At 41.9% G+C, this 23,264-nt stretch overlaps 1 long non-coding RNA gene across 3 annotated transcripts in view; it reads right to left on the bottom strand.

The window, feature by feature from the left end:
- Nucleotides 1–782: 782 nt before the first annotated feature.
- Nucleotides 783–23,264, bottom strand: part of LOC128349157 (uncharacterized) — a 58,549-nt gene continuing 36,067 nt past the window's right edge. The window contains exons 2-8 of one of the 3 annotated variants that reach the window (XR_008318592.1): nucleotides 20,584–20,672; nucleotides 18,686–18,812; nucleotides 16,656–16,759; nucleotides 7,545–7,647; nucleotides 2,593–2,682; nucleotides 1,802–2,016; nucleotides 783–1,372 (exon numbers count right to left, since the gene is read on the bottom strand). This is a non-coding gene — a long non-coding RNA (uncharacterized LOC128349157). Of the gene's footprint in view, nucleotides 2,017–2,592; nucleotides 2,683–7,544; nucleotides 7,648–16,655; nucleotides 16,760–18,685; nucleotides 18,813–20,583; nucleotides 20,673–23,264 lie in introns of all 3 variants that reach the window. The other 2 variants (XR_008318591.1, XR_008318593.1) reach the window with 2 other exon arrangements.

The raw sequence follows: 23,264 nt of genomic DNA, 5'->3' as shown, positions 1-23,264 counted from the left end.
TCATCAAAATTCCCCCCTCTGCCCAATCACTCTTAAATTGGGGATGGGTGGTAGCTTCCAGCCATTAGGCACTATCTACCAGCCCACCCCACTCCTTTGGGGCAGATCCACTTTCTGCCCCCAATCTGCCCCAAAGACACCCAAACTTCAAAAATTCTCAAAAAATCAGCCCTCTGCCCAATCCCCCTGAAATTGGGGTGGTAGCCTCCACCCATGAGGCTCTACCACCCCACACCACTATTTTGGGGCAGATCAACTTTCTGCCCCCAAACTGCCCCAAAGTCACCAAAACTTCAAAAATTCCCAAAAAATCACCCCTTTGTCCAAACACCCTGAAATTGGGGTGGTAGCCTGCACCCATTAGGCACTACCACCCCACCCCACTATTCTGCACCAGGCCCCACTTTCTGCCCCAATCTGCCCCAAAGACACGAACATTTCAGAAATTTACCAAAAATCAGCCCTTTGCCCAATCCCCCTGAAATTGGGGTGGTAGCCTGCACCCATTAGGCACTACCACCCCACCCCACTCCTTTTGCCCAAATCCCATGCTATGCCCTGGAACTGCCCCAAAGTCACTAAAACTTTAAAAATTCACCAAAAATCAGGACTTTGCCCAATCCCCCTGAAATTGGGGTGGTAGACTCTACCCATTGGGCACTACCACCCCACCCCAAAATTTTGCCCCTGGGCCCCTTTTTACCCCCCGAATCGATTCAGATTCGGATTCAGATTAAATCCGAATCCGAACCGAATCAAGGGTGATTCGGGAGACCCAGATTCGGGCACAAAACAGAACAGGGGTGATTCAGCTCGGGTCCGAGCCGAATCACCCAAAAACCCGAATTGCACACCCCTAGTATAGTCAGATTTAGTTAGGGTTATTAGGGCACAGTAAGCAAATCTTGATTAATAAGCAACACAATATTAACTAACAAAACTAACAAGACTAATTATACCAATAAGAATAAGCTGAAGCTCACAAAGAGGGGTTTTAGCTTGAGATCCAAATTAAATCCACTCAAGGCTGACCAAAGAAACAGTCTTGGGGAACGGCTTTAGACTTTTAAGGAAGCAGGAAGAGAAGGGAACAAGATATTTCAGAGCAGAGATTAGTATATCTAGTTCTTTCTGATGGTGTGTTTGGACACCTGTTGATGGTGATGAGGGACACCTCTCATCAGCTGGTGATGAAGGACTCATTTCTCCAGGAACAAGCAGGAAAACAGGATACAAGATGGGGATGCATGTGCCACTTGAGGGTCAGGAAGCAAGTAAAAGTCCAAAGGTAGTTTCATCCCAAGAGACCAGTTTCTTACTGGAGTCAAGTATGCTGCATAGGTTGGGCCTGAAGATGGGGCCAACCTGAAAACTGAGAGTGGGATAGGCATGAGAGACAAGGGACAGCAGGATAGTATAGCTGATTCCTGGACACACGTATACACATGGGTGAATCCAGAGAAGAGACATACTGCTTGGTGGACTCAGTGACAGAAATAGGCAACATCTTGCCCTGGGGCCAAATGCTGACCACACCTTTCTGCTGTGAAGGGTGACATCCATGATGAACCAAAGAATACATTTTGTCTTGTTCAGTCTTTGGTGGATGTGCTGTAAAGCACAATTGAGTGGAAAGTTTTGAAAAACCTGTTATGGGATGGAGTGGGTGGGCACATTAAAGCTTATCTTCATGGATCAGGAAGACCTGGGTGTGATTGGAACTTTTATGACTTAAAGAGCACTCTTCCCATGCCTCAAGCCAATCATTAACACCACAGTTAGAGAGTTGAGCCTGTTATACCTTTTCTACCTCTTCCTGAGAAGGTGATAAGCTCAAAGGGTAATCCGATGTGCCAACATAGAGGGGAGTTCTTGGCTTTTCCAGTTAGAAGAATAGCTCTTAATTAACTACTTTGGCTTCCTCATCTCTGCTAGGAATCAGAGAGGATAGCACGAAGAGTAGCCCTCTTTCAGTCACAAGAAACTTGTTTCCAAAAATAGCATAATCTCATATTCCTGAAATGAAAACAATATTTGAAAGGGACAATAAATCAATTCCAGATAAGCAAAGTTTTCACCCATTACATTTTACAGTAACAAAAATGAGGCTAATATACATTGGCTGCCTCAGCAGTAATATTTGATATCCATCAAGTAGATATGTATTAAAAAGCTGTGCCAGTGAATGATATAAAAATTATAACACTAATAATTGAACAAACATTATCACAAGCCCAGCAAAATTGATCATGTAATCAGAATTCCAAAATGCGTATTAATTTAAAATGCAGTACTACTCCTTTGAATGCAAGCGTTTGTTTGCATTAAGCAATCTTAATTATATTTTAAAAGCTCAATTTTTCTTATCTTGTGCTCAGACAAGTAGTTTTCACTTTAAATAATACATAGATTTATTTCTGGCATTTCTTCAAAAACAACCTACCAGAATTTCTGCCCATATTTTCTGATGTTTACCATGCTCAGTTGACTGTATTAACTGCAGCTCTCAAGTCTTGAATAGGCCAATATTTGGGCTTATATTCACAGTGGTTTGGAGCTGCAAAGCACTTTAGATACATTAGTCAATTATACCTCATAATGTTCCTGTGATATAGAAGGAATCGAACTTAATTCTTCCATGTTATAAATCACTTGGAGTTTGATTTGACCTTGATGATTCATCTAAAAAGAATTAAAAGTATTCATTTCAGTGCATAGTCTCAGAATGTGTAAAGCATAGCTAAACTATAAATATTCTTGGAAAACCTCTTTGGTACGATTTATTTTGTGTCAAGAAACATATTTTTATTCCTTAGCAGTTGAGATCTAACATTGACCTTGCTCTGAAACCACACTTTTCTAATATTGGCAATGGTTCTATGTCTAACATCTACTGAAGCCTTTTGAAAGAATCAGTTTAGATGTCTCATCTATTAAGCTACCATCTTGCTCCTGTTTATTGACTTTGTGCATTTGCTGGTACTATATTGGGCAGCAGCGATATAGGAAGATGCTGAAAGGCATCATCTCATACTGCATAGGAGGAGGCAGTGGCAAACCCCTCCTGTATTCTACCAAAGAAAACAACAGGTCTCTGTGGGCACCAGGAGTTGAAATCGACTCTCAATTTACCTTACATTTGTAAACCAGGTTTAGAAGTCTCTATGCTGAGCTGACCTAGGACTTGTCTCACAATACCTTTTAAAAACATTTTCCTTAATGATAATTTCAACAAGATACAAAGGTAAAATACATTTTTTTAAAAATCATGTCCAGGTTTGAGACAGAAGTATACACCATAACCATAGGAAATTAAAGTGACCCGGTAAACTAAATGTCAAAGCTAAGCAAATACACATACATGTAGCCAAATATATCTTTCCAAAAGAAATTGATCACTAAGGAGGACTTAGTATGAGATAAGTCATGTTTAATATACACTATACACCAGTTAGCTTTTCTACATAAATTAACCCATCTGCTCTCCAGATTAATCAAACCTGGCACCTTCTATGCTGAATGGTAAAAGTAAAGTGTGCTGTTGAGTTGGTCTAAACTCTTAGTGACCACAGAGCCCTGTGGTTGTCTTTGGTAGAATACAGGAGGGGTTTACCATTGCCATCTCCTGCACAGTATGAGATGATGCCTTCCTATATCGCATCTTCCTATATTGCTGCTTTCTGATACAGATTCTGGGAAAGTCTGGGAAACATACCAGCAGGGATTCGAACCGGCAACCTCTGGCTTGCTAGTCAAGTCATTTCCCTGTGCTGAACAGTATAACATACCAAATAGAGCACAAAAGGTGTAAGGTTTGGCCAACCCTCTGGAGAGCAGATATGTCCATTTCTCGAGGAAAGCTTGGCGCCAAACATAATTGCACCAGTTTTGTAGATGACATGGATCAGGTTTGCTTTCCATACAATCTCCTCAGGTGCAGCAACCAAGAGACAGAGAATGGCTTGGTTCAGAGTCATGTGGAGCCAGGACTGAATTCTTGTTTCACTTGTCATCCCCTTGTCTCAGCCTTGTGTGCTTTGCCTTTCCTTTGAGCATAAGGGGAGGAAGGATTCTACTTCTGATGCTGGCTTAAGATAAGCCATCTGTTGTGATGTTCAGGCTAGGTAATCGTTGCTTATTCTAGCAAAGCTTCCTAATAAACCAGGATCTGGAAACCTCATATGAAACCAGGATCCAGTCCTGGCTCCACATGCCAGTAAGTTCTTCGTCATTCAAACAGGCTACACTTGACTGTGTCACAAACCATCTCTATTTGAAGGAGTGTGGGCAGTCTCTTAAGCACTTCCTAAGTACCTAAGTCACTTCCTAAGTACCTAGACTTGGGAAAGAATATTCACCAATGCATTTATTATCATTGAAGAGAATATTTTGGAGACTCATTCCATCCATTCTATTAAAAACATTGGAGAACATGCTTTTCCAAGTCTACTGGGTGAACTCTGGACTTTAAACAAGCTTGCAATATCTAAAACCTAATATATGATTGGACATTTCTTACATAATAAGGCATAGCAACCATTGGAGCGGATAATGACTGTATAGTAGGGGTGTACACGAACTGAAAATTGTGGTTTGGTTCAAATTTGGAATGAATTCGAACTGAACCACCTGCACCTGAACCATTTTGGTCAAGCTGACTTGTTGGTCCAGTCCATTTAACTGAACCAGTTCAGTGGGTCGAGGGGCTTTACTGGTAATGGAGAATCTGGTGAAGATTCCCCTTTACAAGCAAAGGTGTGGCGGAATCGTCTAAAGGGTGGCTGGGGTGGTGGTGAGAGAAGTTTAATGTTCTTACTGGCCCAGTGGCAGCTGCTGGCCCTACTCCTTGTCCTGGCACAGTCTAAGCGTATTGTGATCCCTCTTCAGCAAGCCACCCGTGCAGCTTGCTGAAGAGGAATGGCCACATACTTGGGCTGCACCAGAGCAGGGAGCAGCATTGCCTGCAGCCATTGCTGGGCCACTAGGAACATTTAACTACTTCTCTTGCTGTCTCCCCAGCCACCCATTCGATCCCAAATGGGTCCGCCTGAACTGGGCTTAGTTTGGCTCAATCATAGGAACATAGGAAGCTGCCATTGTTCTATCTTACTCAGTACTGTCTGCATAGATTGGCAGTGGATTCTCCATGGTTGTAGACAGGAATCTCTCTCAGCCCTATCTTGGAGAAGCCAGAGAGGGAACCTGAAACCTTCTGCTCTTCCCAGAGTGGCTCCATGCTCTAAAGGGAATATCTTACAGTGCTCACATGTAGTCTCCCATTCAAATGCAACCAGGGCAGACCCTGCTTAGCTAGGGGGACATCATGCTTGCTACCACATGACCAGCTCTCCTCTCTGAGACCGGCTCTCCTCATGGACCAAATTGCCTCTGGTTTGGTTCACTAGTGAACTACCAAACTGGCCTGGTTCAAGGCATACCAGTTTGGGATCAAACCATTCATGCACACCCCTACTGTATACTTATTGCATTGTAACACTAGGGAAATAGTTCAGTAGAGTTCTACACATTGACTGAGGTAAGACTCCCTGAATAGTCAAATCAGGATAATTGATATTTCAAGTTGCTATCCCTGATGATGCTGTTCTAATTGGTGCAGGAATTTGCATACCTGATTAGTGAGGAGGAAAGTATCATGGGACTTCACAGGGGACAGTAGAGTTCTGTGATTATCCAAAAGTGATTTCAAAGGTGTGGCAATAATAAACATGGAAGGGCTCCGAAACTGGTCAGCAAATCCTAATCCTAAAGCTGTACGTAGCTGTGAGGGTACTAAGAGCGATTTTCATGATGCAGCTACTGCTTGGACTGATGTACACATGCCTACTCATCAACTTGTGAATGAAACATCACATGATAATTTGCATGTGTGAATGAGCCATTGCAGATTACACCGGAAGCCAGATGTTACATAACCTCTCATAACCTTCAGAGATAATGATTTTGATAGGGCCAGGTCACACATTCAGATACCATTCATCAAGTGTTGAGTCAACTGAGTATGTGTGAACTAGCTCTTCATCATATTTCAGTGTTTGTCACAGTACTAAAGGCTATAGAAATTGTTGTGGAAAGAGACATTCATATGCTTCTACTCTTCAGTGTCTTACACAATATGGTAACTTGTGTGGGTTATCTTGTGGATTCCACAATGTGGAGTCTACATTGCTGAGGTAAGGGAAGAAGAATCTGTCTGAAACCTTGTCACAAATCAGACTCCCAGCAAGCAGTGATGGAAATCATGGTTACAAGTTTTAAAATGTTAGCATTTAAAAAGCAAGAGGAGATCGGGTTAAATGAAGTATTTATACTTCACTATCCCAAAGTGGCTGACTTAGCTACAGGAGATGGAAAAAATTGAAGTAAATTAGAATTTAAAATTACTCTGGGGATGCAGCCTCTGTCCTTCAGTACAAACTATCCTGCTCCTATAACCTCACACTCAAACCTCCAGAATAGAAATGTCTTAATGCATCAAAGAGGCAGGCTAAGTTAATCTGGATATTAAATACAAGACAGTCCTAATTGGCAGCACTATGTTGCCATTTATAATTTGCACATATGCCTCATGAAGATATCTTTCAGCAAACAAATGCTATTTCTGGTTTTACAATTATGTTTCCAAGACTCCACACTTTATTTAAATAAAAAATACAGAACTTGATCAAAATACACAGAAAATGTGTGTATTACCAATTTTATTATATTATTATTTATTTAGTACATTTATTTTATTTTTTATTTTATTTTAATGCAATCTGCTTCCTGTGCTCATGTACTCACAGTACTATGCAAGTAAAGCGGTTGAATGTTAGTGAACAAGCATGAAATGATGTCCATACAGGTATAACTGGAAGTACTTGTATGGTTTGTGTTTGTGAAAGAGTACATATAGGAACATTATGGTCTTCTTCACCATGAGCCCCACAGTCTGTTAAGATCATCTAGAGAGGTTCATCTGCGGTTGCCGTCAACTCGTTTGGCAGCTACTTGGGAACAGGCCTTCTCCGTTGCTGCCCCTGGAATTTGGAATGTGCTCCCTGTTGAAATAAGAGCCTCCCCATCTCCAGCAACTTTTTAAAAAGCACTGAAGACACATTTATTCACCCAGGCTTTTAATTAGATTTATGGTTTTAATTTTTAATGTTGGTTTTAAATGATTTTGATGTTAATGAGTTTAATGTTTTAAATTATTTTAATTGTAAACTGCCCAGATATGCAAGTTTTGGGAGGTATAAAAATATGTTAAATAAATAAAAATTATTTGTACTTGTTTCAACTTTTATGTTTATGGACATCATCTCATACTTGCTACTGATCACAAGCCTCAGTTCATCACTGCTTCGTTCCAATTATCAGCTCATTTTGAATGTTGGATACTGCAACTGCAAACTTATGGTTCCACTCTTACCTATCATTTGGCAAGAACAGCACTGCATTTTATTTTTCAAGACATCCATGCTCTCAGGGTTCGACCACTCATACCTCAGAACCAGCAGAAGATTGTTTACATTACTTTTGCTTACCTCAAACTGTTCCCAAAGCCATGGTGCTTCATCAGAGTCAACAAGCCACAGATGCAGATCCCATCCATCATCTGCCAGATCAGGTGTAGTGCAGGAACTGGGACTGTATAATATATAAAACTTGGGCTGCAATTGCTCCAGTCTGGTATGATAATTCTGATAGAGAACATAAGTGAACTTCTGAACATTATCGTCAGCTTTGCATACTACTTCCAGTTGTGAATTGTTGCCACCATGAACTTTGCCAAAACATGAATTACCTTATGGTATGGTAGAGATTATTTCACCTTGTCAATAGCATGTAGCAACTAATATGATTATACCCTCAGTGTACACAGTGCTTTACAGAGTATGGTACTTAGACAAAATAAAGGCTCCTGCTCTGAAAAACTTCTTATTTATTTATTTATGAGGCCCGACTGCTGGGAGGCAGGCAGGCTCTGCCTCCCGCAACTTGGTCTCCCTTCGAGTGGCTGCCTCCGTCCTCCCCACCGCACAGTGGTGGATGGCTAAAATCTACACAAAAAGTTTTAACTAAGGGGTGGGCTCCAAAGCCCTTCAGGTCTGAGCTTCAAAATTACCTCGGTGCGTCCCTAGATTCATGAGCTTCCACATGACCTCTGAAGAGCCACCAATCATTTGGGGGAAGCTAAGATGGGATCCTGCCATCCCTCTATCCCACCCCACTTTGGTCATGTGAATGACCTTCCGATCTAAGTTTATCAGAGAAGGTGACAACAGAGAGAGTAGGGGAAAGGGTGGCAAGAGTAACAGGAGAAGAAAATACCTATCTATTATAGTTTGTATTGTTCATATTTTTCCCCATGAGAGTTGACGGGTTAAAGCATTGCATAATGACATCTTATATCAAAAAGTAAAATGTGCACTATCAGGAAAGAACTGAGAGCAAATGGAAAGACAACAATACCCATGAAGTTAGTCCTTCCTTAAATTCCTTCCTACATAAGAAAGTTCTCAATAAATGAATGGGAGTCTTCATACTCCAATCAGAGGGTCTTCCTCATGTTCCATTTTGAAAATCGGCTTGAAGAAGCACCAGAACAAAAGCAGTCACAATCTCTAATCTGTCTTGACCAAGCCCAAGCACTAATTCTTGGAGTCTGGCCAACTCCAGAATTAGAGTAAGTGTGAATATGTGAGTGAATGATAAGTCATTAGGTCTTGTTACTGAAATGTGGATTTTTGTCTTTGTTGCTGCTACTGTGATTTTTGCCATCACCATTATTATTTGTTGGTGTTGCCAATGCTAAATATATTTACTCCTGTGCAACTCTTGCCTTAATAAAATTTATACACATTAATGTCAAAATTACATCAGGTCTCCTTTGTTTTCCTCCGTCTAAAACTCCAGTAGTGGGGAAAACCCCAACCCCACATAACGCTATGGCGGGTATTACTGGCCAGCCACCTCTATGCCACTGACTTGTTAATGACCTCCTATTGGTTACTGCTCAGAGGCATAAGGGCTGTACAGGCCTATAGCTGCTCTCACAGCATACCACTTCACCAGCCACCACTGATTGTATAACAAAGCACTACTTGACTGGACAAGATTCATTTTGTTATATTTTTTTTATCAATAAATGGTAGGTAGTAATTCAAAACATAAATAAATAAACCATTTAATGTTGCCTAATGTGGTTCCAAGATTAGATGTGGTTCCATTAAAAAAATCAGATGGTGGCTGGCTTCGTTTTCAATATTCTTATCAAAATTATTGACCTACTAGTTTGCAAATATTGTATTTATGTTACTATGGCACTTAAAAACAAAGAGGATGCAACATTTCTGCTACTTTCATCTTGGACACTTACTGATGATTCTTGTCAGTTTATAATAAGCATTTTGCTCTTCTCGATGTTCTTCATTTGCATAAACCCCTCTTAACTATTTTCTGTCACTTATTATCAAGTGATGTCAGGGCTTCCATTGTTATATGCTCCTGAATAGGTTTTTTCACCTGTTTGTTCACATAAATCTTTGAGATAAAACAAACTCTTTGACAGAGACATGAATAACAAAGATGATATGGGGGTGAGATAAATACATTGCAGGCATGCAGTTCTCAGGTGAAATATTTGGCAAAGACAAGAGAATGTTAAAAGCAATATGGAGATAGTATTCAGGTACCCTGGAACAAAATAATTGAATTGTTGATATAATAGGACCATGAGCTCAAAGGAACTCCAAATAACACTCTTTACTCATTTTGCATGTTTTATCTTAACTTTAATGTTTCCATTTTCTTCTCAGTGTCCTTCATTCTCTTCAGTGACTCACATATTGCCCCAACTTCCATGCACATAACATAACATAACATGTACATTGTAAAATAACATGTTGCGCAGGTGTGCTCTTTCACACACACACACACACACACACACACACACACACACACACACTCAGAATGACCAGATATGGATTGAACAATACTACAGCCATTGGAAATAATGGCCATACTATTGCACAACCACATTGCACAATTCATGCATGTGTGCAAGAATGTACAACTGCATTCATGTTACATTCCAATGCACCTGGAAGTTGGTATAGTATGTGAGACGGTAAGGCTGTTCCCCATGGGCAGCCCTACCCGGGCTTGCACAGCCCTACCGGGGTAGGGCTGCTCATGTGAAGTACCAGGATTGAGGCTGATCCCAGCACTGACCCACTGGGTAGCCTGGGATTTCCTCTCGGGCTTTTACCCAGGCACAAGCAGACTTTGGTCCCTAGATTCCTGGTCGTGTGTCTGCTCAGGCTGCAGACCCAGATCCAGGCATCTAGCGTGCCAAGCTTGTGGAAGAATCCCCCCAAGCACGGTGTTCCTCACACAGTGCATTGAGGGATATCTGGAGGCCGGGCTGAGTTCACATGGCCTCCAGAATGTTGCGTTGCAGGGAGCAACATGGCTCATGTGGGCGTGCAATCTGTGTGTCCCACAGAAGAATGAAGATCATCTGGGGGGAAGGTAAGTGCTATTTTACCTTAACCCCACCCTCTGCACCCCAATTAAAGGTAGTGTGAACAACCTTAATGTTTTTTGTCCCATTCTGGCTACAACATGAGCCGCATTTGTAGAGTCAGGTCTAAAGTGGAAGTGGGTTAGTGTTAGGGTCAGAAATGTGACAGAGCAACAGAACAGGAGGCAATAGGTACACACAAAGTATTCACAGAAGATACAGGCAACCATTCAAGAGCCAATTAATGCCTAATCTAGAACAAACATCCAGCTATGGGCCTCTAGCCTAGCCTGATTTATGTTGGGTAATTACACCTTGGCTCAGGGCAGCATCACAGCCTGGAAGCTATTCATTGTTCTTTGCTAAGCTGATAAGGTTAAGTTATCAACAGAGAACACACCCTAACAAGCCAGCAAAAGCCCATATTGTGTTATAGGAAGCAAGGAGGGACACCACTCACAAGCTGAATCAGAAGGCCTGGGCAACTGCAAGCATGAGCAACTGGCTCGTCCCTCCTGTGCACCCAGGCCTCTTGGCCAATTAGGATACACACACCTAGCCACGTGCTTCAGTAAGGGTGGGGCAAAGCTGCTGCACTCATGTCTAGCACAGGTAGGCAGCAACTTTACATTTTATTTCAGATCTACTACAACAACAATAAGAGCCACCTAATGGCACAGCGGGGAAACAACCTGCCTAGAGAGCAAGAGGCTGTTGGTTCGAATGCTGCTGGTGCGTTTCCCAGAATATGGGGACTCCTATATCGGGCAGCAGTGATATAGGAAGGTCCTGAAAGGCATAATGTCACACTGCGCGGGAGAAGGCAATGGCAAACCACTCCTGTATTCTACCAAGAAAACCACATGGCTTTGTGGTCGTCAGGAGTCAACACTGACTCGACGGCACAACCTTTCCTTTCCTTTCCTCTCCTCTCCTCTCCTCTCCTTTCCTTTCCTTTCCTACTACAACAAATATTTATATACCACTCTTCAACCAAAGTTCTCAAAGTGGTTTACATAGAAAAATAAGTAATGCATAAATAAGATGGTCCTCTGTCCCCAAAGGGCTCATAACCTATGACATCAGCCAGGTCAGCCAGGAATGAGAAAAGAGACATTCTCATGAGACTCTTAAATTAATCTATAGACATAGAGTTCTCTCACACAAAGTAGTCATGCAGAACTTATCTGGCCAGTTAATTAATTTCAACATGAATTATGTAGATTGTATCTCTTTGATATAGTTTTTCTTCTCCAATACGAGTACAGTCAAGGTGAAAACAAATGACTCCTTGCCATGTAGATGCTGATTAAAATCTCACATGTGGTGCTCCTGTATAAGTTCTAGCCACATGGTGAGAAAACTCAGAACCCCATCTCTGAAATTGCAGAGGTTTCTGGCTGCTGCTACCTGATTAGAGCCTGTGGCATGTTTTTTAATTAGATCATCTCCACACATTTCCTGAATGACATGGTTTTTGCTGCTACTAAGGGTCTATATCCAGGCTCCCAACCACATGGGTTATCAAACAGCAATTATCTTAGCTATTTTTTGCATTCTGGGGCAGTGCTACAGGGTTTAGTTTCCTTTGGATGAGAGAAGACTGGAGAAGTCAGACCTTTCTAGTATCTGCTCTATTAACTAATATATAAGCAGAGAATAAGTGGAAACAAACATGCATCCCTTCGCAGTGTTCCCTCTAAGGTGTGTGCATGTCTCTGAGGGAAGGTAGGATGCCTCCTAGTCTTAAGGAGGCAATTATTAGACCAATTCTGAAGAAGCCTACCTTGGATCCCTCAGAGCTGAGTAACTACAGGCCTGTCTCCAACCTTCCGTGGCTGGGCAAGGTAGTTGAGAGGGTGGTGGCCTCCCAGCTCCAGACACTCTTGGAGGAAACCGATTATCTAGACCCATTTCAAACTAGTTTCCGGGCTGACTATGGGATGGAGACTGCCTTGGTTGGCCTGATGGATGACCTCCAACTGGGAATGGACAGAGGAAGTGTAACTCTGTTTGTCCTTTTGGACCTCTCGGCGGCTTTTGATACTATCAACCATAGTATCCTTCTGGAGCGTCTGACGGGGTTGGGAGTGAGAGGCACTGCTCTGCAGTGGTTCTGCTCCTACCTCTCGGGCAGGTTCCAGATGGTGTATCTTGGAGACTTTTGTTCTTCAAAATATGAACTTTTGTATAGTGTCCCTCAGGGCTCCATATTGCCTCCGATATTGTTTAAGATCTACATGAAACCGCTGGGAAAGATCATGAGGAGATTTGGTACAGGGTGTTATCAGTACGCTGATGACACCAAAATCTATTTCTCTATGTCAGCATCGGGAGAGGGCATGAGCTCCCTAAATGCCTGCCTGAAGTCAGTAATGGTCTGGATGAGGGATAACAAACTGAGACTGAATCCAGATAAAATGGAGGTACTCATTGTGCAGGATCAAAACTCAGGAGACGATTTTGATCTGCCTGTTCTAGATGGAGTCACGCTCCCTCGGAAGGAACAGGTATGCAGTCTGGGGGTGCTTCAGGATCCAAGTCTCTCCCTGGTGTCCCAAGCAGTGAAGCAGTGTCCAGAGGTGCCTTCTATCAGCTTTGGCTAGTATCAGCTTTTGGCTAGTATCAGCTTTTGGTTAGTATCAGCTTTCTATCAGCTTTTGGCCAGTTGTGTCCATTTCTTGAGACAGATGACCTCAAAAACAGTGGTACATCTGCTGGTAACCTCCAGACTGGATTACTGTAATGCTCTCTATGTGGGGCTGCCCTTGTATGTAGTCTGGAAACTACAGTTGTTTCAGAATGCGGCAGGCAGGTTGGTCTCTGGGGCATCTAGGAGAGTCCATATTACTCCTGTATTGAAGGAGTTAAACTGGCTGCCGATATGTTTCTGGGCAAAATACAAGGTGTTAGTTTTAACCTATAAAGCCCTAAACAGCTTGGGCCCTGGGTATTTAAGAGAATATCTTCTTCATTATGAACCCCACTGCCCATTGAGATCATCAGGAGAGGTCCGTCTGCATTTGCCACCGGCTCGTCTGGTGGCTACTCAGGGATGGGCCTTCTCCGTTGCTGCCCCGAGGCTTTGGAATGCACTCCCTAGTGAAATAAGAGCCTCCCCATCTCTGACAATTTTTAAAAAGTCTTTAAAGATGAATCTGTTCACCCAGGCTTTTAACTGATTCTGATTGTTTTTAATGTTGTTTTAGAATATTGTTTAAAAAAATTTAAATTGTTGTGTTTTAAATTTCTTGGTTTTGTTTCTAACTATGTTGTTTTTAATGTTGTTTTTATCTGGTTGTAAACTGCCCAGAGACATAAGTTTTGAGCAGTATAAAACTATGTTAAATAAATAAATAAATAAAATGTGTGTGTGCTCACAAGTTTTTTATGTCTGCTCAGTTCATTTTAGATCCCACTCAGGTTGAATCAGGAAGGCCCCACTCTGAATGCACTGCCTTGATGCTGCCACCCAGAACAAAACAAAATATTGTGGCTTACATAAGGAAGCCATTGCTTGATGTCTGAATTCCTTTGCATCTTTTGACCTCTATATTAACGACACTGACACAGCATCAGAGATTGTCCCAAACATTCATCTGTGTTTGTGTTAGCTCTTCAGAATTCTGCCGATCAAATGAAATCTGACAGCACTCAGTAACCTTCTGCTCCTCTATGTCCAATTCAGCTATGCTGCAACAGATGAAATATACTTTAAAACCTAAGCCAAACAAAGGAAGACTTTGGCTTGCTTAGCCATAGGAGAAATTATTTCTAAATATTTCAGAGGCTGCTATGAGAAGATATGTGACCTTTGCTTCCTTGCTCTCTATGCATACAGCCAGGACAAGAGGCATTGGTTTATCCAAAGGAAGAAAGTAGATTCACACTAGCAGGTAGAGGACTAGCCTGGAGAATCTCTGCCAGGCAGCGTAGATAATACTGAATCTGAGCTAGATGGACCAATGAATTGACCTGGTATAAGGCAGTTCCATATGTTCATATATGTGTCTTCTTATGGTTGGTTAAGACTCTGAGACCTTGCATCAGTCCAGATCCCCATGTGTGCTTCCATAGGGACATGGAAGCATTGCATAAATAGTTTTCCCATTCATTTTATTAGAAAGGTCAACTGTATATGGGCAAGATCCATATGCACATTGAATCCTCATGTGCCTCTGAGAAAGCACTAGATGAGAGTGATAACAAAGTATTTCCATTGAAATCAACAACACTTTCTTCCATGTTATCTGCTTTCAGCCAGGGTATAAGACAGGGGCAGACAACCTTGTGGATACATTGTGGACAACCAGTGCATACACTGGGAGTGTATAACATACCAGAAAATTTCATCTTCTTTATATGCTTAATTATATGCACTTAACATGTGTAGTTCTTTGAGAAATGTGTTTAGTTAAAAAAAAACATTGATTCATTCCCTTTAAAATCTTGAAATGAATTTAGAAATAACACAATTTTGATTTTTTTTTTTTTACAATTTACTTATTATCTTGGCATTATTTAGCATACTGTGTCATATAAGAACATAAGAACACAAGAACATAAGAACAGTCCTGCTGGATGAAGCCCAAGGCCCATCTAGTCCAGCATCCTGTTTCGCACAGTGGCCGACCAGATACCGCTGGAAGCCACAGGCAGGAGTTGAGGGTGTGCCCTCTCTCCTGCCATTTACTCCCCTGCAACTGGTACTCAGAGGCATCCTGCCTTTGAGGCTGGAGGTGGCCTATAGCCCTCCGACTAGTAGTCGTTGATGGACCTCTCCTCCATGACGTTACCCAAACCCCTCTTAAAGCTTCCCAGGTTGTTGTGTTCTCTCACCACATCTTGTGGCAGAGAATTCCACAAGTTGATTATGCATTGTGTGAAAATGTATCTCCCTTCTAAATTTCCTGGTAATCAATTTCATGGAATGACCCCTGGTTCTAGTGTTGTGTGAGAGGGGAAAGAATTTCTCTCTCTCCACTTTCTCCACACCATGCATGATTTTATAGACCTTTATCATGTCTCCCTGCAGTCGTCTTTTTTCTAAACTAAAAAGCCCCAGGTGTTGTAGTCTTGCCTCATAAGAAAGGTGCTCTAGGCCCCTGATCATCTTGGTTGCCCTCTTCTGCACCTTTTCCAGTTCTACAATGTCCTTTTTAAGATGTGGTGACCAGAACTGTACGCAGTACTCCAAGTGTGGTCACACCATAGTTTTGTATAAGGGCATTATAATAATAGCAGTTTTATTTTCAGCCCCCGTCCTAATGATCCCTAGCATGGAATTGGCCTTTTTCACAGCTGCCGCACATTGAATAGACACTTTCAATGAGCTGTCCACCACGACCCTAAGATCCCTCTCCTGGTCAGTCACTGACAGCTCAGCTCCCATCAGCATATACTTGAAGCTGGGGTTTGATCATGTCCCATTTACCATGCAGGCTAAAAAAATTACTTTTAAAACACGGTAAACATTCAACCAATCATATGTTCACACATTATGAGGCTGTTCTTGTGAGCAGCCTAGCCCAGGCTAGGGCAACATAGCCAGGGCTAGGCTGTTTGTATGGAGTGCTGGGATCCACGAGGATCCCAGCACTCCCACCCAGCCTAACCCCACTCCTAAGCCAGGCTCTTAGCCAAGGCAAAGAGAGCAAGTACTGCCTTAACCCAGCTGCCAGGATTGTGTGTGTCTTCTCGGGCAGGGCAGATCATCTGGGAGCACAGTCCGCGCTGCTAATAGCATTTCTGTGATCAGCAGGTGAGTTGGAGCAGCCTTTCCCCCATTCCGCTCACCCAGTCATATGAAAGAACCCATTGTATAATATGTTAAAAACACATACCGCTTACTTGTTGGGCAACATATCCTATTGTGGGTTATTTATTATACATCCTCCTGTACCCTTTTATCCTTGGAGTGACATTCAGTGGGAAAGCACTCATTTCTACAGGCAACCCTTCCATCTGGATCTTCTTATATAATACGTCTATAACTCTGGGACTGTGACTGATATGTAAACATCTGGAAACAGCTGCTGTTTGAGTATTAGAGCAACAACATGAAGCATATGGAGATCATGATTTCCCAAATTATTACCCCTCATGAAAAATCCACTCATTCTGTACTTACGGACATTCTCTATGCACTCAGTTTTCTTTGCTTCACAGTGGATAGATCCTGTGATTCAGTCCTCTTGCATTCAGTGCATCAGAAGGTGCTGTATCTATATAAGGCTCAAGCATACATGGCGTTAGAACTTGCTTAATATGACAGCAAGGATGATAGCTTTTTCTCCCTTTCATTCCTTTATTGTACTGATGGTTTGTTCTACCCTGTTTTTCACTCTTCCTGGATTCCATATAACTAGAAGAATTCCCTAAATTAATTTTGGGACTGAAGCATGACCACTGTTCTACAGCTTTCAGTTCCTTCCACATCTTACCAATGTGCACGTGCACATTGATTTAATACTGCACAAATGCTCCTGCACATTAATAAAATGCCACATCGAAAGAAATGGTTATACAATGATATTACATTGCTTTATTTCCTCTACGTTAGGTTAATATACAGATGTGCATTGGTAACGCAGCAAGGGGGGGAGGTATCAGAGAACTGAAAGCTTTGCAATCTGTGCATGCACTCAATGCTACAAAATTTGGAAAGAAAAGAATGGGAGAACTAATAAATCAGTTCCACTTCAGATACCAGATCAAGTAATACAGAACTCCAAAACCTGGGGATGGAGGGTGGAAGTGAATTTGGGTGATAATAATTTTGAAAGCATCCCTAATGGCAATCAAGCAATTCCTTATCAGACCAGAACATCTCTTACATCATAATTTCTATTAGGGATGTGCATGAATCATTTTTTTCAATACAATTTGTACCTGAATCGAATCACCCCCGATTTGTTTTGGGTCCAAATTTGTCCAGCTAGCACAGGGGCCATTTGTTTTGTCCACAAATCTCCCAAAACTGGTAGAATCAGGTACAAATTGTTTTGTATCCAAATTGATTCACAAAGACAGCAGGTGCACACAGTGATTCTCTCAGCAGCAGAAAGAGGGTGAAAAAAGTTCTCTTCTCTTTTCCTCAGTCAGGAAAGCAGGAACAAAAAGGAGAGAATCCACTCCAGGCAGCAATCAGGCAAGGCAAAGCAAAGCTTCTCTGGCTCTCTCTCTCTCTTCTCCCACGAGGTAGAAAGGCAGAATGGTGGCTGGCTGCCTCCTTAAATACATTTGAAAATCCCTCCTTTGAATTCCCCCCACCCTTGTCTGTTCTTTGACCCTTCCCCTAGCCAATGTGGGGCCAGTCACCCCTGGCAACACAAGATTTGAATGGAAATGGGCCAATCTGGAACCAGCGGGATCGCCAGCCAATCATTGCACACTGTAAGTCACCAATCTGGAGCTTGGGAGGGTGGAATTTTCAAAAAAAAAAAAAAATTCCTGACACAAAAAGGAGACAGCAAGAGAGATCACCACAAAAATGGAAGTCCGAATCTACAAATTTTTCAGATCCTAAATCTGGGCGATTTGTTTCGTACCCAGATCTGGCCAGTTAGCACAGGGGTGATTTGTTTTGTCCACAAATAGCCCAAAACAGGTAGATTTGGGTACAAATCATTTTGTACCCGAATCAATTTGCACATTCCTAGTTTCTAGTATGAAACCCATAGATCCTTTATATAGCTCCTTTATACAGCAGATGACAAATAAGCAACATTCCAGAATTTATTTTAAAAAACCAAAACTATCTGTTGCCATTTACACCAGGCTATGAATGGCACAAATAAGAAGTGATTTAGTGGAACTCGGCGCTTTCTGATTCTCCTGTAGAAGTGTGCTGAATCATTTACATGATCCAACTGGTGGCGATAATCCCCATGTTTGTAATATTTGAATGATTTTGAGAAATAGTCTAGAAATATTCTTTCTAAAACGCTATCTTCAGTGCAACAGCAAAAACCACGAATGCTGCCAGAAATCCAGCTGTTTGACAACTGTCAGAGTGAGAAAGCACAGTTGCAAGATGATATAAAGGCAAGAACAAGAGCACAATTGAAAAGGAAATCTACTTTCTGCATGTTTGTCGATGACAGCTATTGGGCTCACAGACAAAGAAACCATGCTCATAGAAGATTATAAAACTCTTACTATTTTCAAAGCTGTCTCTGCTGGTATTCTCTTCCCTACTCTTCTGATCCTTTGTGGTGCCATCCAAGGTTGACTTGTCTTTGAAGCTGAACTTGCAGTATCAATATTTGAGGCTTCACACATCTGGCTTTAATAGCAGTAGCAGATTCTTAGTTTTAAAAATAGTTTTTCTGCAACATACCACTGAAACATGACTAGTCACACAACTCAGTTATTACATTATGGATAGAGCTGCCATGATTATGTTCCTTTCTTCTCATTTCTCCCCAAAATGGCAATAAAAATGGGCTTATGCATGTCAAAATCTATAGTTTGCCTGTTATGAAGATTAATAGACAAAATCCAGTTTCAAGTTTGCTATGCATATTGATGTACTAATATCACAACATTTGGTAATGACTGTTTCAAAGGCTGTGTAGACTGTGCTTCCATATGAATAAATTTAAATGTAATAATAAAGAAAAATAAATTTAACTCCCACAATACTCTGTATTACTTGGATTATTTTAAAAGCGTGCTAGAATAATCACAGCCATGGTTTTTTCAAATAAATGTTTTCTGTGCCCAAGTATTTACTCTATTGATAAGACAGACTTCCTGCTGTTATTCAATATCAAAAAAAGTACTTTTAATTTCTGCTAGAAGTTGAAACAGAGATAAAGAGTTTTAGGGGCTATTCTTACAATCACAAAAATTGAGCTAGGAAAATCCTAGCCCGATTTTTGTGATCGTTAGAACCACCGGGCTCGCAGCCAAGCCCAGTGGTTCCGGAGCAGCTAACCCGCTCCTGTAGCCCGCCCCAGAGCCCGGGTTTGCGGAGCGAGTGCTCTGCAAACCCGGGCTATCTGCTCGTGAGTAGCCGCGCTGCGGCTCCGCGCCGTGGCCTCCTTGCAAGTAGACCCCCAGCCAGGAGGCTTAAAAGCAGCCTCCCGCCTCGGGGGTCTCCCCAGTATGCCCTGCGCGCTCACGTGGCCCCCGCATGGCCCCCGAGCTCCTCAGCCCCCGCCGGCTCCATCTTGGAGCCAGCCATTGTGTGGGCGGCGATCCAGCTGCCCAGGGCTCCCTGCCCGCTCATGAGCGGGCTTAGCCCAATCTTCCCGCTCAGCGCCCTGAACCGGGTCTCACTGATCGTGAGACCCGGTCCTTAGTCATTTAAAAGTTGCAGTCGCAGGACTAAAAGTTCCCTGATCAATGCAGCAAATTTTCATATGCTCAAATTGGTCAGTCATGAGGATCTCCAGAATCTTTGTATTCTTACCCAAATTGATAGCGCTCACCAGTGACTGCAGAAATGTATACAAACATTTCACCTTGGAGCTAGTCGCACAACTGTGCAGGCAGGGGGAAGCTGTGCAATCCTTACCTTCCCCCCAGATGAACAAACAATCCCTGCTAGAAGCACTGACCGCACTCCCACACAACCTGGTTTCTGGAGGCCAGGATAATGCGTCCTGGCCTCTAGGTATCCCACAATACACCATGTGCTGAGTGCAGTGTATTGGGGGATTCCCCCAGGGGACGGGCACTCTAGGCACCAATCTCTGTGTCAGCATGAGCTACAAGTAGTCCATGCTGACACATGATCCTGGCAGCCAGTTTAATGGCCCCTTAACCTTGGCTAAGAGTTGGGCTTCGGCACTGGGTTTAGCACCGCGGCACTACTGGGATCCATGTGGATCCCAGCAGTTCTCACAGGCAGCCAAGCCCAGGCTTAGCTGCTCGTGAGAACAGCCTCCTTTTCCTTTTGTGACTGGTTACCTGAGTGTTCTGTTTAAATGTGTATACTGTACCCTAAAGTACATACATTTAAACCCCAAATACATGCATTTAAACATGTGTACTTCTATGAACACACATTTACAGTAAACATGAACATATGTATAGATGTGCTGTCTTACCTTTTGGTGGTATTTTAAACATGCTGCACAGTAGTGCTTGTATTCCAACAGTAGGTGTCATTATACTGCTGTCTGCTCAGTTAGCAGCACTGTAATATAAAAATTGAGACAAAATTAAAATAGGAACATAGGAAGCTGCCATATACTGAGTCAGACCATTGGTCTATCTAGCTTAGTATTGTCTTCACAGACTGGCAGCACCTTCTCTAAGGTTGCAGGCAGGAATCTCTCTCAGCTCTATCTTGGAGAAGCCAGGGAGGGAACTTGAAACCTTCTGCTCTTCCAGAGGGGCCCCATCGCCTATGGGGAATATCTTATAGTGCTCACATATGTAGTCTCCCATTCATATGCAACCAGGGCAGACCCTGCTTATCTAAGAGGACAAGTCATGCTTGCTACCACAAGACCAGCTCTCCTCTCCCAAAATATTTGCTTATAGAAGAAAACACCCCTGTAAACCTACTATGTCCTCTGTTCTCTATGGTAGGGACATACAGGTGAAACTCGGAAAATTAGAATATCGTGCAAAAGTCCATTAATTTCAGTAATTCAAATTAAAAGGTGAAACTGATATATGAGACAGACGCATTACATGCAAAGCGAGAGAAGCCAAGCCTTAATTTGTTATAATTGTGATGATCATGGCGTACAGCTCATGAAAACCCCAAATCCACAATCCCAGAAAATTAGAATATTACATGGAACCAAGAAGACAAGGATTGTACAATAGAACAATATCGGACCTCTGAAAAGTATAAGCATGCATATGTATTCAGTACTTGGTTTGGGCCCCTTTTGCAGCAATTACTGCCTCAATGCGGCGTGGCGTGGATGCTATCAGCCTGTGGCACTGCTGAGGTGTTATGGAAGACCAGGATGCTTCATTAGCGGCCTTCAGCTCTTCTGCATTGTTTGGTCTCATGTCTCTCATCCTTCTCTTGGCAATGCCCCATAGATTCTCTATGGGGTCAGGTCAGGCGAGTTTGCTGGCCAATCAAGCACAGTACACTGTATACTTTTCAGAGGTCCGATATTGTTCTATTCTACAATCCTTGTCTTCTTGGTTCCATGTAATATTCTAATTTTCTGGGATTGTGGATTTGGGGTTTTCATGAGCTGTATGCCATGATCATCACAATTATAACAAATTAAGGCTTGACTTATCTCGCTTTGCATGTAATGCGTCTGCCTCATATATCAGTTTCACCTTTTAATTTGCATTACTGAAATTAATGGACTTTTGCACGATATTCTAATTTTCCGAGTTTCACCTGTAGAAACCCCTCTAATTCCATGAGAGAAATTGTGATTTGCCTTAAAAATTTAATATACTATTAATAATCTGCATGTCTCTCCCAAAAGAGATTCAGTGGCTAACAATAACAGCGATATTAAACAGATACTGATTGTGCTTCTGATTGTAATCAAGATTTGATTACTTTTAAACAAAACAAAAGTCACCTGAAAGAAGGGGAAATGTCACTGAAAAGCATTACTTCATATACAGGTGATAAACAAAGTCACATGGATCTTTTTATAAAGTGACTGTAATTGCAATCCTTATGCTTACCCTCACCAGAGAGAGTAATATTCTCCTAGGTAGGAGGAATCAAATGTAGAATTTTCTAGGCCAAGGGGGAAATGAATACAAACCTTTCAGAATTGTCTCTTGTCCAGCTTTGTTGGACAGTTTGCAGGCAGTTAAAATGGAGAATTTCATTCTCAGAAACATATTAAACAAAATTCTATGGCATTTTCTACTTCTCGATCATGCTTTTTTGGAGAATATTATATAAAGCTCAAACGGCAAAGGCAAAAGACAGTAGGGAAAGTGTAGGAGGAAATCCCAGTGTAGATAAGATGTTTGATCTTCCTGCTTTGTAGTCACAAACAAGCTGTGAACATGTTAGTTCCCTGCTTTTCTTCTCACATTTCCACAGGAGTAGTGATTTTCAAATGTATAGCATTAGAGGTTTTGTCACATCTTGCATTAGATCAAAAGATTTTCAAAATCTCATTTTTATTCCATTGCCATTTTAATTGTTAACACTTGCAGACAAGCAACCAAGCAAGTACTACGATGTTCACATGCTCAGAAATGCCAAGCCAAATAAAAGCTCATTACCCATTCAATTCCATGTCTTATTTTCATTCATTCCTATGTCTTGCCATGCACATATCTTAAACAATGACACTGATACACAAGTGGTTTTTGGTTTATTTCAAACTGCATTACCAGTAATTACAGGGCTTACATTCCAGCTTGATCTTTTTTGACCGGCAATGAATTTGTTATGAAGCAAAGCACTAGCTATGACTTGTTATTGCACTGTGCTGAGAGTGCAGCACACTAAAATACTGTCATTTGACTGGAACACATTCTGAATTACAAAATGTAACTCTGCTTCATACTGACACTGCTACTGAGGGGAAAGGAGATGTGGTTAAAATTAATGATCCAAAGGGCACCGATGAGGCAGAGTGAAAGGTAAAAACATTAACTGCACTACCACAAGGTGTATCTGTAACAAATGAAAGTGAAAAAGAACATTATTCACCAGCGACTGAATAAAATAAACCTATACTGTTTCTTCAACATACTGTAGATTTCTCCCCCTACCAAGGAAGATGGTACCTTGTCAAAAATATGTGGTTACTGCCTGGAAATTGAAGAGGAAAAG

The sequence above is a fragment of the Hemicordylus capensis genome, chromosome 3 (assembly GCF_027244095.1).
Source record: "Hemicordylus capensis ecotype Gifberg chromosome 3, rHemCap1.1.pri, whole genome shotgun sequence".
NCBI classification, from domain to species: domain Eukaryota; kingdom Metazoa; phylum Chordata; class Lepidosauria; order Squamata; family Cordylidae; genus Hemicordylus; species Hemicordylus capensis.
The sequence above is the reverse complement of the archived record's forward strand: the minus strand, read 5'-3'. Positions and strand labels throughout refer to the sequence as shown.